This window comes from Ambystoma mexicanum, chromosome 4q (genome assembly GCF_040938575.1).
Source record: "Ambystoma mexicanum isolate Mex_15411 chromosome 4q, UKY_AmexF1_1, whole genome shotgun sequence".
In the NCBI taxonomy this organism is placed as follows: Eukaryota; Metazoa; Chordata; class Amphibia; order Caudata; family Ambystomatidae; genus Ambystoma; species Ambystoma mexicanum.
Genome location: NC_090928.1, coordinates 498,959,763 through 498,980,326, shown reverse-complemented (window position 1 = coordinate 498,980,326; position 20,564 = coordinate 498,959,763).

Sequence of the window (20,564 nt, the reverse complement as noted above, 5' to 3'; positions counted from 1 at the left end):
TTCAAAATTGACAGGATGGCAAAATGTCTCTTTCACATTACCTTTCCATTGATTGTTTCCTGGTGTACTCCCCTGCCAGGAATATGTCTTTTGACTTGTTAAATCTCTTGTGCCAGGTATCTTTCATTGTGACTCTTTCTATTATAGGTTTTAGGCACCACTAGGCACTACCTGGTATAGTCCCCTGCCAGGAATCCCCTTTTCTGGACTTTGTAGATCCCTTGGTGTACTCTCCTGCCAGGTATTTTTCTCCACAAATAATTCAGTGACTGATACTATGTATTCTTGTTGTTGTATTGTAAAGCGCTTTGGCGTAAAGAGCTATATAAACCTAATAAATACAAATAAATACAAATAAATGTGCTTTTTTCACCAGGTCTTTCTACAATGTCCACCTTCTTCCTATGTATAATACAGTACACTCCTTCACTGTTTATACCTCTTTCACTTCAGGTAACACTTGTTCCAACTTCCTCCACTTTAACATCTCATACATGGAGGTTTGCACACGATCTTCCTATTAACCTCTTCATTAACATCTCTTGACGTATGGCAATGTGGGTCCAAGTTTCCCCAAATTGACATCTCTTGGCTGGTGGCAATGCTTGTTCCAATTATACCCAAATTGATATTTCATATAAGATTTGTACAATCCTTGCCCTTCCACTCTATAAGGTCAATATTCAAATCGACTATTCAATTGTTTGTTAGTTTGTAAACACATCTCGGGACCCCCAACTTCTCTGAGCTGACTCACCAGTCTGACCTGTGGCTGCAGCAAAGTGCTTTCTATGGGAAGGCTTCCCCGGTTGTGCAACCCCTCTTTTGGTTCCCACATCGGCTTCCCAACTAACTTCTTCGTTGCTCGAACCAGGGCAGCTTCACAAGACATGTCTCTTGGAGTCTCACAGCAGCGGTCTGCTTTGCAGTGGTTCTCCAGCTGCTCTCTCACTGGTTTCCCGTTCCTCACGGTGAAGCAGGCTTCTAGGTGATTGCCTGTGAGAGCTTCTCTTTTCAAGCACGGCTCGTCTCTACGTCTCTCCTTCTGCTGTTGATCACACTTGCTGATGCGCTTGCTCTGCAGCTTTCCTCTCCATTTAAACTTTGAAGTTCTTCACCAGGTTTAAATGCCCACAGAGCTAATTACTAGTCTGAAAACTAGTCTGCATGTTGTTTTTGATTTTCCATTCATTCCACATTGACTCCTTCCTCCTCTTTCACATCTCAATACTTGAGGCGTTATGGGAGTTGGAGTCCCTAGAAGTTTCAAAACTTTTAATGTTACATTGCTTTACATTTGTATTTAAATCAGAAATATTATAGACATACAATATTATGTTGGTATTATGCACACATGAAGTGTGAATGTCATCAGTTTGAGAGTATGCCATCCATATGTTAGAGATTGTCTTTTCAAAAGGGAGGGAAGAATTCTGAGGGAGTCATCACTTCCTCCCGATATTCGTCCTCTCCCACATAATCCTCCCTCATAGTACCACCACCAGGGTCAGTATCAAGTTGTGGCTGCCGTCCCCTGGCCTTGAGGAAGGAGATCATCACTGGGGAATCAGTGATAACTCTGCAGGATGCATCACATACCCCTCCCCTAATGTTGCTGGTCTTCTCAGACTGTATTGGAAACTGGGAAATGAAATCTACATTACAATGTTCTTTTCCTTTTCAATGTTATACAGTGAAAGAATAGGGCTGTAGATCAATCAAGAAACCAGTGCATGACCTTTTCACTAGTATCTCTGTGAAGGCTTGACCATTTTAATGGGGCATGGTCTGTGACAAGTGAAAAACCTTCTACCAGTTAGATAATATTTAAGGTAGGTTACAGCCCACTTGATGGTCAGGGCTTTAAGTTCAAGATTTGCATTTGCTTCTCTCACGGGAAATAGCTTCCTGCTTATATATAGGATAAGGTGTTTTATACCATCATGACTCTGGGAAAGAACTGCACCTAAACCTTTATGGTAGGCATCAGTCTGTAGCATAAATTCCTCATTGAAGTCTGCCACCTTCAATATACATTCACTAAATAATATATGTATCCATCCATTTATTAAAACATGCTTCATCTTCAGGACACCATTTGATTTTCTGAGGTTCAGCATTTCTGAGTTTGTCTGTCAGAGAAGAAGTTATAGATGAGAAATTAGGAATACATTGGGCCTCATTACAGCTTTGGAAGTAGCCATGCCATGCCAAGCCAACAAGGGCATGGCTGCCTCCAAAATCGTGTCCGGGTCTGGGTTCCCTGAATGGGGAAATACCGGCCCATTCCGAGTATGGAGGGCCCGGAATTTCCTCCTTCAGGGAACCCGGGCCTGGTCCTTCCCCATTCCAATTTGAGCCCTCATAGGGCTCAATGGGAATGGGGAGGGAGCTAACAATGGGCCCATTACGAACGGGGCCCGTTGTTAGCTCCCTGGTCCCCTTGCGTTACCCTCTATAGATGTCTGGAAAAAACAGACGTCCAGAGCGGGTCCCGCAAGGGGATCTCGTAATTGTGCGGAATCTGTTTAATGGCGCCGGCACCATTACCAGCGCCATTAAACCCATTCCGCACAAGTTATAATGAGACCCATTGTCTTAAATAGCCAACTAATCCTAAAAAGGCTCTTAGCTCTTTCTTAGTTTTGGGAGAATGAGTTTCTTTAACTGCTTTGACTTTTCAGTTTAAGGATAAACCAATCCGTTTCCTACAACAAAAACTCAATATATTTTACTGTGGACCTTGCGAGATGACATTTCTTTGGGTTTTCAGTAAGTCCAGCTTTTCTTAGGGCTCTGGTAACTAATAGATGGTACATATGTTCTGTCTAATATTTACTATTTATGAATACATCCATCATTATAGGCTCTACAAAAGGAAGCATATGGTTGAAGAATTTGGTCCATTAACCTTTGAAAGGTAGCTGGAGCTCCATGCATACCAAAAGGTAGGACTTTACATTGGAAAAGACCCAGGGGAGTTGAAAAAGCTGTTTTGGTTTATTTGTGGTATTAACTGGAACTTGTCAATATCCCTTTGTCAGATCAATCATGGATAAGTATACTGCCTCTCCCAACCTGTCAATAAGATGATCTGTTGAAGGCATAGGATACCTATCAAAATTGGGATACTTCATTGACTTTTCATAAATCAATGCAAAATCTCCACAATTTATCTGGTTTAGAGACCAACACAATAGGGGAGAACTATGGGCTTTGAGAAGGTTCTATAATGTCAGCCTTCAAAATGGTTTCCAATTCCTCTTGAATGATATTCTTTCTGCTCTCAGGTATTAAATAGGGTTTTAAATTAATAACCTTCCATAGAGGGGTGTGGATATAATGGTATACCTACTCTTCCTGGTTCTGTTCTATACACATCAGGGAACTGTTCTAAAAGATCGATTAAGTTGTGTTTTTGATTTTGGGCTAAATCTGAAAGAGATCGACATATTGGTGTTATTTTCATCAGATAACAGACTAGTTAACATTACTGGGGTATTTTCAGTGGGATTTCCCTCCATTCTTTGAGAAGATTTATATGGTAGATGTGAGTTTTTCTGTCTGGTTGTGAGACTCGATAATTAGAAGGTCCTGTTTGTTCTATAATCTCATAAGGTCCATGCAATATAGAAATAATTTGATTTTTTGAGGAAGGAAGGAGAACTAATACCTTCTGAACAAAAGAAAAAAATATTAATACCGCTTTCTCATTATGGTACTCCTTCGGCTGTTCCGGGGTTCGGTTCATATTACTCTGAACTATAGATCGAACAGCTGCCATATGTTCTTTTAATCATTGAGCAGTTTAGGATAATGGCAGAGCAGCGTTTTTGCATACTTCCCATGTTTCACTCAACAAATCTAAGACATTGCTTGGTTTTCTCCCATATAACAATTCAAACAGGGAGAACCTGTGGAAGACTGTGGTGTTTTTCTAATGGCAAAAAGAGCCCATGGTGTCATAACATCCCAATTAATCCCATCCATTTCAACTAGTTTCTATAGAATGTGTTTCAAAGGCATATTAAATCATCCAACCAAACCTTCAGTTTACTCATAAAGGTAGATCCTTGATCAGTTAAGTTTACGTTCTCCTTCAGAAAACCACCTCTTGAAAAGAAAGGAATCAAATATTTGAAAATGTGTTGTGAGGTGTTATTTTGTAAGGCAATAGCTGCAGGGTAACGGGTTGCATAGTCCTCTATTACTAATATATATAGGTTCCTTAAATTTGATGGTTCTAGGGGTCCAACTATATCCATACCTATAAGTGGAAAGGGTACATCTATAGTGGGTAGGGGTCATAAGTGGACAGGAGTGGGTATTTGGGTACTTGTATTCTGACAAAGGGTGCATGCATTGCCAAAATACTTTATATCAGCATATATCACTGGCCAATAGAATCGGTTCACAATTTCGGATTGGGTTTTTGTTATTCCTAGATGTCCACTTGTCAGATGAGAATGAGTAATTTCTAAAATAATTGTTTTATGACTCTTGGGTATCACTATTTGTGATCTAGGAATACCATCAGATCCAACATCCAACAGAGATTTAAGGGGGAAATGGTCCACTCTTTTCCCTTCCTTCCTCTTCAGGTAACACCTGAAAAAGGGTTCTGCTAATAAGGGATCATTTTTTTTATCAAAATCTAGTTCTGGAATAACCTCAGGTTCTTCTTCTGTTATAGGGGTGGGTTGTATTGTTGGTTCAGGAAAGGGCTCTATATGTGCTTCTCCAAATCTTTGAATTCCTCTCTCTGTTTCATCACAACCTTTGATTTCTTTACATTTAGGAAATAGATACTTCTCCAAATTCCATTGGGCTATTATTTCCCCTGCTTTGATTTGCTATGGATGTTTCCCATTGTTTTATATCATCACTTTTACATCCCCTCTATAATTAGGGTTTATGACACCAGCCAATACGTCTAATCCGTATCCCAAGGCCAAACCTAGTTTAGAGGCTCATCTGCCAGGAATATGCCTTTTGATTAGTTAGATATCCTGGTATACTCTCTTGCCAGGTATCTTTAACTGCGTCTCTTTCTTTCATAGGTTTTAGGGATTACCTGATATATTCCCATGACAGGAATAACCCTTTCTGGAATGTGTATATACCCTGGTGTACTCTCCTGCCGGGTAGCTTTCTCCAAAAAGAGTTCACTGCCTGATGAGCATTGTTAGCCAGGTCTTTCTACAATGTTCGCTTTCTTCCTAAGTATAATTCAGTTACACTCCTTCACTAGTTATACCTCTTTTACTTCAGATACCACTTGTTTCAACATCCTCCACATTAACATCTCATACATGGAGGTTTGTACAAGTTTGTTCTGTTAACCTCTTCACTAACATCTCTTGGCTTGTGGCAATGCTTGATCCATGTTTCCCCAAATTGACATCTCATATAAGGAAATTTGTACATCTTCTGCCTTTAAACTTCTTCCTTAATATCTCTTGGCTGGTGGCAATGCTTGTTCCAATTTCCCCCAAATTTATCTTTCATTTAAAGAGATGAGTACAATTCTTGCCTTTCCACTCTATTTGGTCAGTATTCAAATCGAATATTCAATTTTTTGTTAGTTTGCAAACACGTCCTAGGACCCCCCAACTTCTCTGAGCAGATTCACTGGTCTGACATGTGGCTGCTTTCTTTGGGAAGGCTTCCCACGGTTGTGCAGACCACGTTTTGGTTCCCGTATCAGTTTCCCAACTCCTCACCGATAGAACCAGGGCAGCTTCACAAGACCACGTCTCTTGGAGTCTCGCTGTGACAGTTTGATTTGCAGCGGTTCTCCTGGTGCTCTCTCACACGTTTCCTCTGCGTCTCTCCTTCCGCTGTTGGTCACGCTTCCCACTTCGCTTGCTCTGCATCTCTCCTCTCCTTTTAAACGTTGAAGTTCTTCACCAGGTTTAAATTCCTTGCACAGCTGATTAACAGTCTGACAACTAGTCCACACGTTGTGTTTGATGTTCCTTTTATTCCATATTGACTCCATCCTCCATTTCCTCATCTCAGTGGTTGAGGCTTTTTGGGAGTTGGAGTCCCTAGAAGTTTCAAACCTTTTAATGTTTCATTGCTTTACATTTGTATTTAAATCAGAAACATTAGAGACATAAGATGCTATATTGGTGTTATGCAGATATGAAGTGTGAATGTCATTAGTTCGGCAGTATGCCATCAATACGCTAGAGTTTGTGTTTTCATAAGGGAGGGAAGAATACTATGTATTTCTATGGGAGTCATCACTTCCTGCCAATATTAGTTCCCTCTCACATGATCCTCCCTAATAATACCACCCCGAGGGTCATGATCAGGTAGCAGCTGCAGTCCCCTGGCCCTGTTGGAGGAGATCATCACCAGGGGATCGGTGATGACTCTGCAGGATTCATTACACTACCAAGGCACCAGCAGCATGAGCAGAAGAAACACATAACTCATATGTATTTTTGGATGCATTTGTGGGTTTGTGCATGTATTTTCAAGTGTGTGTGTGTGTGTGTGTGTGTGTGTGAATGTGTGTGTGTGTGTGTGTGTGTGTGTGTGTGTGTGTGTGTGTGTGTGTGTGTGTGTGTGTGTGTGTGTGTGTGTGTGTGTGTGTGTGTGTGTGTGTGTGTGTGTGTGTGTGTGTGTGTGTGTGTGTGTGTGTGTGTTGGTGTTTTGGGAGATATATGTTGGGGAAAAATAAAGTGACAGAGGGGAATGTTGTGGCAATGTGAATGGTTCATCAGACAATTTTCTTGGCACTTAGTGAAATATTCACAGAGTATCGCCTGGGATAATGCTTATGTGACAAACAGTAATTTAATGGGCATGCAGCAGCATTCATGGAGCAATACGAAAGGGGTTTTGTTTCAGCTTCTGGGGCCAATGTGAAAATGCCAAAGGGCATCTTCAAGGAGAAATGTGACAGGGCAAGGGACATCTACTGGAGGAAATGTGAAAAGGCGTGTTACAACATTAACATGCAATGACAATGAACAATGTTGTGGGGCAATGAACCCCACGCCTGATAACAATAATAAATGGAAGGAAGTTGAGCTGCTCTATAAACAAAGTATTATTATGTGAAAAGGCATGTTACAACATTAACATGCAATGACAATGAACAATGTTGTGGGGCAATGAACCCCACGCCTGATAACAAGAATAAATGGAAGGAAGTTGAGCTGCTCTATAAACAAAGTATTATTGAGTCTAAGAAAATGTTTTATAATGAGAAAATAACAACAGCATCCAATTGAACGAGTACATTGTTCGCGATCTTGAGGTCCCTAGAAAAGCCCAAGGCCCTGTCTTCCCCTTTCCAACCTTCCCAAGAAGAATGCGAAAAAGTTCAGGAAGCCTTGAGTGCAAAGATTCTGAAAGCGCGAAGAGCAATCAGGACCTCTCAGATCATGGTATCTGATCAGCAAGAACCACTGACAGTTCCAGAGGTGCAGAGAGAAGCAAATGAAATTGAATTCAGACCCATTACAATAGAGGACATGAGGTCCCCTTTGACATCTATGAGGCCCACTTCATGTGAGGAGAACATCTTACCACCGAAGTTGATCCTAGTTCTATCTGTTACTGTAGATTTGACAGTAATGAACAGCATACTTACTGCTGTTTACAGTATCCATCCACTAATAGAGTAGACACCCCGCTAAAGCAGACAATAACCTTTCCCCCGGCATCGAGTGAAGACCCAGACCGGTCTATACCTCGATCATTCTCACACCACCTCTTCAATATTTCAGGCACCTGACCTCAGGCCACCAAATAAAGACTCCACAATGACACCTTCCAACAAAGGTTTTCCCCGCTGGTGCCTCATCCCCTGTCCGGAGTGCAGCGAACTCCGGCCATTCAGTTCGCACATAAGTTAATGCCCCAGCTATGAGACCAGAAGCACATCACAGCGTGCCTGTGTGCGTATGTACACGTTAAACTCAAACAAGGTGCTTTGCTTTAGTGCACGCACATCGCGTATTATCTAAACAGTATTTGAAGGTAAAATGGTGAAAACCATCTTCTGGTCCAATGGGAAAGGAGTATGGGACATCTTCTGGAAGCATTTGATTTTTCACTGGACCTCTTATGTGGGTAATATGAAAAGGGCATAAAATAGTGAAATTAACACCGCAGTTTTCTGTGGGCATTGTAAACACTTGCAAGGCAACATGCTCACTGAGGCAAAACTAGCATGGCACTGTTGCAACTGGCATGACATTGACAATGAGTGATTAAATGGAGCAATTTGAAGCTACCTTGAAATTTGCAAATTGTCATGTTGATTCTTAAACTGATAGTTTCCATATTAAACTGAACTCTGGCACAATTAGGTAAGTGTGGTCTATTTAAGCATTCTTCTTGTGGTATTTGAGCATCAGCCCTTGCTGTGTGACACATTCTTCATCTTTTGTATGCAGATCCATGCAATATTTGAGGAAATCTCTAATATTGTTGCTGAGAAATTCGGATAATTTGGTAAATACTCAGATATGCTCTGGAAGTCACCTGGAATGGTGCTGCAGCATCCTTGCAGCTAATTCTGATTTTATTTTATGTTCTGACAATTCTGATCATTTTCTTGCATTTTATTTTCTAGCACTGAAATAATGTTGTGCATTGAATCATTCATCAAAACAGTGAAACATGGCATAATTTGTAGTGGCATTTGATTTATGACTGGACTTGTGTCCACTGTATCAGCCGCTGGATCCGGGATTCGGCAGACACTTTTCATTTGGGCACAGAAATGGTTTGCTGTAGTGAATTGTTCCTGTGCACTGTTTATAAGCTGGTATCTGAGCTATTGGAATGATCCATTTACTGAACTGTCTGAAAACCCTATGCATTTTATGTAATAGCTACTAAAAGTAATGCTGTAAAACGCACTATTTATACTATTATTTAGCCGCCTGCCACCACCCCAACCCCCGTGACCGTAGCCCCCCCCCCCAAGATAAAGCTTGCTCATTTGACTTGCTTATACCGACTCAGATAAAGTGCTTATGCCCCACCACTTTAATAATTGACAATTCACCTGCTGCTAGCCTAATCACAGCTGGTCACTGGCAAAGAGTTTTTACCACACTGATTGCATTAAACACCCGTCAATATGCAACTTCTCTGCATCTGCGCCAATGGCAACAAAGAAACGGACAGCGGCAAAACCATGTCAATGAAATTTCAAAACTTAGATCACTGGAGGGCAGGGACCACATTTCACCAAAATGCCAGGGGTAGCGGAAGTGACATCACACGGCCGTGACCTCTGATGACATCACAGGGAATTATGTTATTTGACCCCACCCGAAAGGGATATCACAGGAAACGATGGAACACGACCTTTCACCCCTTGACGAAACAGGAAGTTGCATCACATAGCATTGTTCCTAACTACACTACGAAAAATATGGTTACAATATCACTATAATGTGATATACATTTCATACAAGAATGGATCACCATATGTATCATTAAGATCAGTGTGTATATACTATAGGCCCATATTATCAAATTATTGTGAATGCAAGCAGCCGTCTATGGCCAAATGATAATGATGTGTCATTATGTAGCACTTACGCTTCAACGCTTTATATAGAACAAATGTAGATACAATATGACCCAACCTGTGTTGGTACTCATTTATCGGCATCAGAAGAATGAAAGGCTGAGTTGGGGTGTTTAAGAACAGACTAAATCAATGGCTCACTGCCTGAAGTGTGCCTGAAATAAACCTTTAATGAGTTTAGCAATCATTGTATAGAATTCCAGAAAGACAAATTATTTGTTGTTCCTATTCTTTCTTATTTAGGGTCACTGCTGAAAGTGTCAGACTTGAGGAACCCCTGTTTTTTTTTTTTTTAAGTGGCCTGAACGAGAAAGCCAGCCACTCCAGAAGCAAAGCGCCACCTGGCGCTGGCCACAGCCCAGGAGCTCGCATTAAAAAAGAGTTGTTTTTCTTTTTTTTAGAGGTTGCAAGGGGGAGACCTCAGGAGTCACCGTTGCGACCCCTGTCAACCCCGAAATGATGTCCCTGCTGGAGGGACCATATTAATGAATAAAACAAGAATACTCTGTAAATGGCCATGTTTTGTGTGGTTAAACTCAGCAGCCTCTTATTGTTCGACATACCAGAGCTTGCAAACACCTAGGCAATACCTCACCAAGAATCTATGAGATTGTCATAGAAGAAATGTATAGGCAGGTACAAGAGTACATGCCAAATGGCAGTAACTTCCGCACAAGCAATCCGACTAGCTGTCTTGCAATGAAAGTCTGTATCGTTCAATCCAATGTGACAGACTCAATTTTTTACATATGCAATATGACGCTTATAAAATATTTCATGTTTTTCTGTAACACATTTAGGACCTGATTCATGGAAATGTGCGCAGAAGTCCTGCAGGGCCCGCACGCCGAGAAGGACAATGCGTGAGCCTGCGCGCTGATTAGAAAATGTATGCCCGCGTAGTCATGTAATTTACTCCGCAAAGCAAGCATACTCGCAAGTAGTGCCCGCAAGTCCCTGAGATGCCCCATGCACAGCAAAAACAGCTAGGACAGTTCTTTTGCATGCTCCCCCAGGCACAAATACACGCACCCTTCAAACAGGGCGCGGGGTCCCCACAAGCAGGCCTGCATTTTGGGGACCCTGCACAGGGTCCCCTGTAACTGTATCTGGCACCCTGACAACATGCGTGTGAAACAACATAACTTGGTTGAAATCTCAAAAGAATCTGCGTGGAAATCCCTGCAAACCGTTCCTGCAACCCGCTACACTGCATACACGCACCCCTAAGTAGGATCAGAGACCCAGTTGCATACACACACCCTGAAATTGGACATGCAAACCCACCTCTGCGCTGCCGTTCCTATGCGCAAGTGTACTTATACCTGCCTTTGGGTGGCGGATATTATGAAGAACTTGTGTGGACATTTCCCGGCCGAGAGGTTGTGTGATCGAATCCATGAATACATCTTGTGCCGTGCAATTGTGGGCATGCGAGGGACTGCCTGCAGGCCATCCCTCGGAACGCCCAGTTTTTCATAAATTCTTCCCGATTTTGAGTGTTCCGCCCCCTTCCCAGCTGTCTGCACAAGCCACGCCCATGCTCTGCATGGTGTTTCGCGCAAGGCACTCAGCGGCTCGCAGAGATGTGCCGAGCCTGCGAGAACTCCACGCAAGTCCAGGAGAAGTCCCACGCATTTGATTCCATGAATCGCCGAACGGGGACTAGCAGGCGGTTTGGCACGAAAGTCCCTGATTTTCCCAGCAAATAATTCCATGATTCGGGCCCTTAGCTTATTTAGTATTTATGGATTACTACATCACCCAGTCACAGGACATTATTAAATCTAGAGGGATGTTGTGTCTAGAGGAGTTATCCTCCCCGCCCCTTTCTTGACTAGGTTTCCTACTGAAGAGCATGCTCATCAGTACTTGACTTTGATTGGTTGGAGAGAGAAAACCTTAGAGTGCAATGAAAAGGAATACAACGTTCCGCACGAGGGAAGGGTTGGCCATGTGAAAATGTGTCTGGTACTGGACTGAGTGTAGGCTGTATGTCAGAGATAATTGAGGGTAATACGTTAGAGGCATACATAAATAAAAGGTGGAAAAGGCTATGATGCAGGTGACCAATCAGAAGGAATTCCTGCTTTTCTGAGCAGTTAATTAATAAGATGTTCAAGAAATTGATAATGCAAAGAGCTAAAGCTACTCCTAAAATTCAAGTTTATTAAGCAACACGTGTATTTTCTGATTTGATTTATCGTGTGCTTTGTATGTGTACATTTTGATGTGTACATGTACAAAGCAGCGATATGTGTATGCCTTTTTACACTTGTTGGTGTCAACTGAGTGCCCTAGTCTAGGCTAGACTGCAGACTGGAGCCCTGGACATGCGATTGTTTTTTTCCTACGAGAAGGGAGCTCCTGGGGGGTGGGTGTCTGTATTAATACACTCCCCTAAAGGTGAGACTGCTTTGATTGTTTCTTAGTAGGAGACAGCAGTTTTGAGGTGCGTCCTCCAAAAAATTACAATTAACAATCAAATGCTTGATTCAATCTAGTTCCAGAAACACGCCTCACACACACATGTTGGAAATATAACATACATGTCCTCTGGTATCTTCTTCAGCACTACCCCCAAACTCATCCACTAGTATCACTTGAAATGTCTCTGATATGTTGTGTTTCACTTGTCTCTATGATTTTGTAGAGAAAAAAAACTTGTGCAGATTTATTGTGATGGTAAAACTTCATTAATGAGTTGAGTCCTGCAGGTTAGGTATCTGTTTTCTCCATGGCATAGCTTTCTCTTTGACAGACCTTTTCAATGGAATGGTGGCAGCAGAAATACACGCAACATATCGCAACGCATTTGAGCACAAAGCAGTGGGCTGCAGTGACCTCAGCAAATAAAAGCAACATTGAAAGCAGGTGAATTGCATAGTTTTCACTTGCTTCGGAATGCCATTCTGCATCACGAAGTGTCTGTGAACTGTATGATTCAGTGAGAGCCACTTTTCTTAAGGACAAAACACTCAATTGCCAAGTGACCAGATGTTAACTCTGCAGCAAAGCAAAACTGAGACGAGGTACTGGGCTCTTCTGAAAAATGTAAACTTGAAATTACAACCTCGTTGTGTTCTCCCACAGAGAAAACAAATGACCTGTGTTGACACATCTGTCATGTGAAACTCCCCCTACCCTGACAAAATTGTTTTGGCAGTTGTCACCGGAAAATTCTCTGATTATTGGGATGACATTGTCACAGTACTGGCGATTTTCCCAATTTGAAAAAATCCCTTGTTTAATATAATGTTTACTCTTAGATGAGCTTTATGATTGGATATCTGCATGTATGTTCTTCTTCTGCAGTATAAGTAAGGATGACTGTAACTAGGAAATTGCCACATCTTGCACAGTGGCAGGGGCTGTTCCATTCTGCTTTGCTAGAAATGGGAATGACTCCCCCAGTGGTGAGATTATTAAGATCTTGAGTATGGGGCAAGGATAATCCTCTACTTGTGGCCATCTACATTTGAGGAAACAATGCTATCTGCATACTTGATAAAGGTTTAAAGTCTGTCCCGCCTATCGACGGATTCTGCCGTAGCTTGAGGATCCTTTCTGATCCGGTAAACATTTGTGGCATGCCTTGGGAAACACGTGTTGCTTTGTGGCACACCTAGACGTGCCATCCTCAAGAATGATGAACCTGCAAACTGCTATTTCTTCACAGGTCTAAAGTGCAGAGTGTCTACTCTTACATTTTGTTTGGGATTGAAATTCCCTTTCTCGTGCCTTCAGGAGCGTCCCTCGCCTAAATTGTACGCTTCTGAGATGTAACCACATTGAACACTGCCCTTGTGGCGAAGAAACACTTGTTATCCAGTCCCAGTCCAGCAGGTGAAGGTTTGGTGTTATAAAGTGGCTAGATCTGTCCCAGCCTGCATGGTCTCCTGGCTGGGGACCTGCAATGCACCCCATTGCTCTCGAACAATTAGGTTATTGAGCTCGAGAACTGTTGGTGTCCTTAAGAGACCCTTTCAGCCTTGTTGACTGTTATGCACTGTACTTCTTTTTTGATTTATTTCGTCATTTGTTTATTGTTTTGCACGGAAAGTAACATCGATTGAGGTTCTACAAAAAAACAGCATATCATGTATCATCTGATCGCGGGTTTAAACTAACAACCATACACAGCAATATTAAATCAGGGATCTTAAAATTGAGCATAGTCAATTCTCAAAACCGATTCCTCGGTTAGGACCAGATATTATTTCATATGACAACAAGCACCACGTTTCTTGTGATGCTTGATTTGTTACTTATTTGTTATGATGTGTTCATGGATTACTATGACACAACCAAAAGAAGTGTGCTCTTTTCTTTTGTCCCTAAAGATATGTATGGCGTCTGAGAGCCATACCTAGGACGATTTACAAACATTGCTCCAAAATAGCCCTTGTTAGATAGATAGCTACACAATATAATTTGCTGTTCAATCTGTTTTTAAGTAGAATCTACATTTCAGCTAATATCTAGGACTCTGAAGGAATTTCCACTTCACCAAACAGCTCAGTAAGCGGTTTTAGGAAAAGGGAGACTGTTCCACCAGAACTGTAGGTCTCCCACTGTAAAGAAAAAAAAAGGATTGCTGCTTTTGCAAACTCAAGCTCTTTCCAAAACATTATTAAAAAGTATAGCATTTAAACCCCATTAATACAAATCCATGCAATCTCATTGCAAGCCAACTAATCGAAATTTTGTATTTTGCCCATTTCATATCAAGCCATCTCATCAAAGTTTGGGAAATATTTTTTCCTGTTTCCAAATTTCATTCCTCCATTCCATATTGCAAAATGGGGGAAACCCCCCAGTTTCTATGTGTATTTTTGTATCAAATGAGTAAAGTGGTGTCATTTCAAGGTGAAATGGCCTACATAAGAAGCAATGTAGAAAGTTAAGTCCCTAAGTAGGGTGCCTTCAAAAAAGATTGAGATTAATTGCGTGAGAGGGACTAGTTGATGAAGGTGTACGAAAGTGGGAGATGAACGAAGGGCAAAGACAAGACATAGATGTCAGACAATGAAGGTCTAGTGACACTGCTTACCATAATACACATTTTTACAGCTAGTATATTAATGTTATGTCAAGGTAGGACGGGAGGGTTGGAGTTCGTTTGTGGGGAGCAATGGAGGTGGTAGTTGCTCCTTCATAGTTAATGCCCTTTTCCGCTACTTAACTCACCCTCCCCTTTTCCACTTTTTCTCGTTATAGTTCCCTCTCTTTGCAGGCCCTTTTGCCATGACTGGGTATTATTATTTTTTTTTACAAATTCTTCAAACGTTCAATGAGACTTTAATTAACACCAATGGATGCAATTTCAGTGAGTCAGTCTATCAAAGAATTAAGATTTCTTTGCAATGGGTTTATCTGAAATTGCGCTAACTGACTTGGTTGAGATGAAATGTGTCTACACTATTGTTGCTACTTCTAGACTAATGGCCTTTACAGGTGTAACTTGCCCAAAGGCCAACACCAATCTCAGTAATTTAGCCTCAAGCTAGCCCCATAGAGCAGTGTTTAAATAATGTGTTTTGCCACCGCACAGGAGACGGTGAGAGGAGAATAATATACTTTTACTCACCGGCGGATCGGCACTCCGACCATCATCCCCCTCTGTCTCTCCCAACTGTCCATCTTCCCCTTCTACATTCCCATTCTGCATTCTCATTCCACACTCGCGAGCGTTGCGAGTATAACTAACAATATAACACCTCCCCGGCCCATAAAATAAATATAAAACAGCAAAATCCAAAATGAAGGCAATACACATATTATAGACCGTAAATATATAGAACATCACAAAACATATACAATAGACCATAAATAGATAGAACATCAACTAAAATTAAACTATTTCATAGCATAGTCCTTGGACCAAATTCCCTCATTTCATAACATAGGCCTTGGAGCACACTGGTGGTCTGCTCATTCTACTCCCTGCAATTGAATCATTCACACTATTCCCATCTCGCACCATGCTCTCATCTTGTACCTACTATCACTACTTCCACTGGCGCTCCTCGCCTGTAAACTAACTTCATCCATATCTTCATCCACCCACAGATCATGCTTTCTCCTATTACAACCACCATCACTCACACTTCCACCATTCGAATTCCACCTACTCAATCTATTCACATTCCACACAGTTGCCTCTTCAATTCTGACACACTTGTTAAACACCGATTTTATTCTCACCAGATCGGAAAACTTGGAACCTCCTTTTCCATGAGACACACTTGTATACTTCTCACAAAATCACACGGATTGAACTTCTCTTATTAACATTATTTCCATACCTGATGCTGCAGGAGCAGCTGCAACTTGGAAGGAACACCACCGAACGCCTGATGTCGACCACGTGCCAAGTGCTTCGCACGTCATACTGATGCCGCAGTATCCAGCTGGCACATACAGGTAGCCCACTCCTGTAGTGGCTTTTGTGCAGTGCCTGATCTGCATAAGCCCTTCTGCAATAGCCCAGGCTACCATTGTTGATTTCTGCGGAAGAGGCTGCCCTAAGATGGCCGCTGCAATGTTCCTTTCTTCCTGTTAGTTAGGTTTGCCAAGCAACCAACCCCGACAATGCCTTGATAGGCTAGCCTGGTCGCCGGAGGCGGAAGCTGGCCCCACACCCAAGGCCCTAACCAAAGGCCAGATCCTGTCCGTGCCTCGACTGCCTCACGCCACGTCCCCCTGCCCATCCACACCAAGGCATAGCACACCCTTACATTTCTTTTGTTCAGCGTTCAATCTTGATTGCAGACCCTTCTTCAAGTACTCCCACGCAGCACTGACTTTACGAGTACTTCCATGTGCCTCTGCCCAAGGTAATCGAATTTTGACTGTACGCCCTATTCCAAACTTGAGCTATCGCTTCCAGCCCCTGGCCATGAGCTCCCTCCCATGGTGTCTCACTTCTTGCATCTGATCTGAACTGTTGCCGAACTTGTATCTGATCTGAACCGCTGCTATAATTTTTTCCTGTTCTGTACCGCGTCTAGTATAACTGTATGATCCTAACCAGGGTGTTCCAGCATTTTATTGTTTAATGTCTGCTGTTGGCTGTTGCTACGACTTTCGTGTCCTATCTAGCTACCCTCTGACTTACAACCCCACAGTATCCTCACCATACAGCCCTAGACTTCCATCAGCCACATCCGTAGCGTGAACATCCACCGTCTACTGAATCGTGTTGGGTCTCTCCCACAAAGCATATTTTATTGCTGTTATTAAGTACTGTACCATCCTCTGGCCCACCCAGAACTCTCACTCTTTTGCACTGGGCCACCCTAACCTAGTTTTGCTTGACCTCGCCTACCCAATTGTTATACATCGCCTGTCAGCCACACAATGCATATCGTGTAAGTACCTTTGTCATGTCCCCTGTTATATCTATGCTTGCCGAGCCCAGTGCAGGTTCTGACCGATGCATGCCACTACCAACACTGTAACTGTTACTTCCTGCCTCCATTCGCATTACTGTACCAAACTGTTCCAGTCATCCGCTTCATTGTTGCCTCGTGTTAAAAATTGTGGCTGCCATACATAGCTAGTACTGGCTGCTCAGAATGGTATTTTCGGCCATTGACCTATTGTGCAAAATTGCATTTACCTTACCATGCCCTGACATAATCCATTACCAACGGTACTCCCATGCCCAGCTAGTGAATTAATTCACCTCACTCTAATTATGGACTAGCTCTTATTATGGCTACCTCGAACCTAAGGAATACCCCCTGCACTGCAGGTTCCTTTATTAGGGTAAGGCATGGACTCTCATGTCTATGCTGTGTGCACCATCACCCATTCCATTGCCCCACCCCATTTCTCTCAGAAACACCACCCTTCCACATACTTACACCTGCTCCTCTGATCAACCTACCAAGAATTAACAGAGAATCAGTCCTCACTACACACTCCTTCCAACATGCCTCCTATCCTATGACCGTCCCCACTAGGAATCTCAGACTCTCTTCCAGAACTAAGCCATTGTTTCCCTCCTTTACTCCCAACCTTAACTCTCCAACAAACTCTCTCAAAAACAACAAATGCAGAGCATACCTTCAGAATACATCTACCTACCCCATCTACAAGGCTAACTCCCTCCACTCCTAATGTTGCTACGCCTGTTATCAAAGGAGCCCTCATTAACGCACGTTCCCTGATGGCTCACGCCCTAGACATATCAGACCTCATCTTAACAAACCAATTGGACTTCCCTGCCATAACCAGAACCTGGCTATATCCAGCAGCAGGACCTATCTTATCGCTAGCTCACCCAGATAACTACACAATCATCAGAGCAGACAGAGGTTCTGGCAAAGGTGGTGGAGTGGCATTCATTGCAAAACACAACTGGACCTTAGAGAATTTTACAAAACCGGCCTCCCGTCAGCTGAGCTCCTGTCGGCGAAACTCCCTCTCTCAGCCACTCGGACCCTCCTACTACATCTCATCTACTGACCGCCTGGTCCCATATCTTCCTTCGAGGAGGATTTAACCCTCCTACTGACCCAAAATACCAAACCCGGCTCACAAAGAGTTTTGCTCGGAAACCCCAATTTAGGCATTCACAACACTAAGGATACCAATGCTACTATTATAGAAAACTCTATCACACAACTTGGATGTAACCACTGTATTACTGAACCTACACATAATAAGGGCAGAACACTGGATTGGCTGGCAGATTTAAATTGTACTACCACAATCCTTAACAGTTCTCTGTGCGCCTGGTCAGACCACCACTGCATTACGTTCACCATACAGGAGAGCACCAGTAGCACCACGTCCCATTCCATCCCACCACAAACCATATCAACAAATAGCTGCAAAATTTCATTAGACAACCTACTACCGTTACTTCAGACTATTACCGACCCCTCAACTATTCTAAACAAAGACCCTTCTTCGTTGGTAGACCTGTACAACGATACACTAAAACAAGCACTAAACATAATTGCCCCTCTTAAACTGAGAAAGGCAAAACCCAAAGCACAGCTTACTCTCTCCTATACACCATCACTCACCTAGAACACAGCTATACCATGACACATTCGACCTAGCTGTTTGCATACTAACATGACCCCACAAACACCTCATCATCCCAATAAAACACAGCTAGCTGTGCACATACCGGCTAGCTTAGGCGTCTCCTCTGGCCTAACGCAGCCAGAACTCGGTCTGGATGTCCACCCTCCAGACTGAACACATCCAACTGATTTCCTCAGCACCACACCTACCGCTAAGAAGCAGCTATCATGCAACAACCACACCAGCTGCACACATATCCGGTGCGCACACGCACCATACAACACTCTCTCTCTCTACTGACGTGAATTGTGGTTCCCGAGAGCGTTCAACCTACCAGCACTTTGAGGTCATACCAATGATACATAAGTTGCTATATAAATGCCAAGTAACATAACATAACATAACATAACATAAAATCTAAACAAATGGTTTATGGCAGACCTAAAAACACTCTGTAATGCCAAAAGAGCCTCTGAAGCTATCTGTAGAAAAACACCCACCATTCCCAACAAGGAAAAATGTAATAATGCCGCCTCTACTTATAAAACTGCCATCCTTAACACTAAAAAAGAGATGTATAACGTCAGAATCCAAAACTCAAAATCTGGCATGAAAGCACTCTTTACCATTCTAAGGGAATTGGAGTCCCCCACACCACCAACTGAAGCTTGCTTCAAAGATGTGGCCTAGTGTGCTAACATTTAAAAGGCCTTATCTGATAAAATAGCCTTGCTGCAGGCCAGAATTGAGATAAAAAAGAATAGTATTGCGCTGAGCTCTGGCTCTCACAAACAATCTGACCAGCAACCTCCTCCCTGCCGCCTGTTCCACTTCTCTCCAGTCACCACGAAAGAAGTTGAATAAATCATCTTAGGTCTAAAACCTTCACACTGCCAGGGCGACATCTATTCAGCGTCAGTAATCAAGGAAGGAGCAAGAGATCTGGCCGCCTTCAACACCACCTTGATTAATGCATCTTTTGAAAATTGTTCAGTCCCCAACAACCTTAAAGAAGCTTGGGTATGCCCCTCGTCGAAAAGAAAAACAATCTAGAGCCCAACATACCGACCAATTATAGACCTAATACAACAGTCCCTTTCCTCTTAAAAATATTAGATAGAGCGACCTATCTACACATTCAAAAGCATCTAGAGGACACCAATCTGTTGGGCCTGCACCAATCCAGCTTCGGACACTGGCATGGTTCAGAAACAGCCCTCTTGTACCTAATAATCCAAATGGATGAAGCCAAAGACCAAGGCAAGCTGGTTATCCTCCTACTGTTGGACCTCGCAGCAGCTTTTGATCCTGTTGACCACCAGATCCTCACTAAACATCTAACTTCACCTGCGTCATTCTCCTCAAATGCAGCTAGCTGGATCCAATCCTTCCTCTGAAATAGAACAAGGGTCTTTGCACCTACAGCATCCGCCAAGCCAATACCCAACCCTTGTGGTGTTCCGCAGGGCTCCTGTGTCTCGCCAACACTCTATAGCATCTTCACCAAGCTCCTCTATGATCACCTTGATAACCTGGGTGTCACCTACACGAACTATGCAGATGACACCCAGGTCCTCATTGCTCTCACTGATTGCTATGACGAAGATTCCAAAAAGCTAAATGACATTTACAGTGAAATCCAGGCATGGATGGCTACCCATAGCCTGTGCCTTAACAACGACAAGACAGAGCTTTTGATCATTGGATCCCAAGCCCATCTAAACAGACTTGACACACTATATAGGACCTTTAATATTGATGGAAACATTGTTAAAGTAGCCTATGAGATCAAAACGCTAGGAGTGTACTTAGACTCCACCATATCCCTAAAAAAAACGGTCAACATCACAGCCTCCATTAGTGCTTATACCAATAAATTGATCAATGCATGCAAACCCTATCTCTCGACCAACAGCTGCCTGATGTTTGCCAGGGTACTAATCTTGTCCAAGTT